Genomic DNA, 2,500 nt, shown 5'->3' on the forward strand with positions numbered 1-2,500 from the left:
TAAGCACCAGCATGGACCAACGTCCGGTGCATCCTATCCGCCACAGTACACCAACTACGCTATGATAACCAGACCGGGAGGTCCAATCATAAAACAGAATACCCCACTCGTCCGACAACCACAATTGCTCAGAGAAGCCACCAACACCCACACATGTCCTACACAGGGGTGCACCCATCACCACCACACTGCCTCGTCTTACAGCACAAACACACTGGCAGGAATGAAACACACAGGTCTGCCGCAACCACAGACACGGCTCGCCCCCTCTCACTGGCGAAAAGCGCATCCCGACGTGACATAACTCCTTTGACACACTGACGCTGCCTCGGGCATCCACGTCCTACGGTCGATATCAACGAACCTCCCCCCCCCCCCTCCCCCCCACAACACGCCATCCCATACCACATTGTGTACCGTACCCAAACCTAACGTGTACTGTACTACAACGCAATGTGTACCATAACACAACCCAGTTTGTACCTTAACCTAACCTATGTCACCTTAACCTAACCTATGTCACCTTAACCTAACCTATGTCACCTTAACCTAACCTATGTCACCTTAACCTAACCTATGTCACCTTAACCTAACCTATGTCACCTTAACCTAACCTATGTCACCTTAACCTAACCTATGTCACCTTAACCTAACCCATCTTGCACCTTAACCTAACCCATCTTGCACCTTAACCTAACCCATCTTGCACCTTAACCTAACCCATCTTGCACCTTAACCTAACCCATCTTGCACCTTAACCTAACCTATGTTGCACCTTAACCTAACCTGTGTTGCACCTTAACCTACCTCAATTTGCACCGCAATGTAACGCAATTTGCACCGCAATGTAACGCAATTTGCACCGCAATGTAACGCAATTTGCACCGCAATGTAACGCAATTTGCACCGCAATGTAACGCAATTTGCACCGCAATGTAACGCAATTTGCACCGCAATGTAACGCAATTTGCACCGCAATGTAACGCAATTTGCACCGCAATGTAACGCAATTTGCACCGCAATGTAACTCAATTTGCACCGCAATGTAACTCAATTTGCACCGCAATGTAACTCAATTTGCACCGCAATGTAACTCAATTTGCACCGCAATGTAACTCAATTTGCACCGCAATGTAACTCAATTTGCACCGCAATGTAACTCAATTTGCACCGCAATGTAACTCAATTTGCACCGCAATGTAACTCAATTTGCACCGCAATGTAACTCAATTTGCACCGCAATGTAACTCAATTTGCACCGCAATGTAACTCAATTTGCACCGCAATGTAACTCAATTTGCACCGCAATGTAATGCAATTTGCACCGCAATGTAATGCAATTTGCACCGCAATGTAATGCAATTTGTACCGCAATCTACCCCCACATTGTGCCTTAACCTAACCCACATTGTGCCTTAACCTAACCCACATTGTGCCTTAACCTAACCCACGTTGTGCCTTAACCTAACCCACGTTGTGCCTTAACCTAACCCACGTTGTGCCTTAACCTAACCCAAGTTCTGCCTTAACCTAACCCAAGTTGTGCCTTAACCTAACCCAAGTTGTGCCTTAACCTAACCCAAGTTGTGCCTTAACCTAACCCAAGTTGTGCCTTAACCTAACCCAAGTTGTGCCTTAACCTAACCCAAGTTGTGCCTTAACCTAACCCAAGTTGTGCCTTAACCTAACCCAAGTTGTGCCTTAACCTAACCCAAGTTGTGCCTTAACCTAACCCAAGTTGTGCCTTAACCTAACCCAAGTTGTGCCTTAACCTAACCCAAGTTGTGCCTTAACCTAACCCAAGTTGTGCCTTACCCTGCTCTGTAATTGGCATATGACACGTTACATTAATGTATTGTCCAACCGCAACCCGCTCAGAATGTTGTGTACACAGCTACGTGTCATCTCCCCATAACAGCTGCATTGCAGTGTGGTACGCCATAGAGACGTGTGGGAGTAATGGACGCAGTGGATGGCGATCAGCATGAGCCGTCTGTTCATGTAGTGGCGCGTGTATGCAGACGTAGTAGTCTCTTCTCACACAATGTGATAGCACGGTGCCCCGCGTTCCACATCTGCGACATGCTACAGAGGCCGGTTGACAGTTGGTCGCGCAATGGACATCGCATACGTACGGGGGCACCTTCCACGTGCCCTCTAGTCGGGCACATTTTGTTGCGTGGATGTGAGCGGATGTAGTGTGTCTTGACACCTGACAGGCAGGCATGCAATAATAGTTGACTTTGCAAACGGGGATGGACGTGTACGTTTACTGGTGACGTTACGCAAATGAACAACTGGTAACCCGTTGTGGTGCGGTTGTCCTTGCTGGAGGTACATCTGTGAGGGCAACGATCGGTACAGCTACGAAGCGGTCCCCACCATACCAACGAACGTGAATGTGAATCTGGGTGTGAAGCGATACGCGGCTGTGGGTGGGTGGGACTGTCCCCGGCCGGTGAGGGGGGGCCGCCCGGCGTGCTGGCCGCGCGGTGCGTGG

This window comes from Schistocerca cancellata, unplaced genomic scaffold, assembly GCF_023864275.1.
Source record: "Schistocerca cancellata isolate TAMUIC-IGC-003103 unplaced genomic scaffold, iqSchCanc2.1 HiC_scaffold_102, whole genome shotgun sequence".
NCBI lineage: Eukaryota > Metazoa > Arthropoda > Insecta > Orthoptera > Acrididae > Schistocerca > Schistocerca cancellata.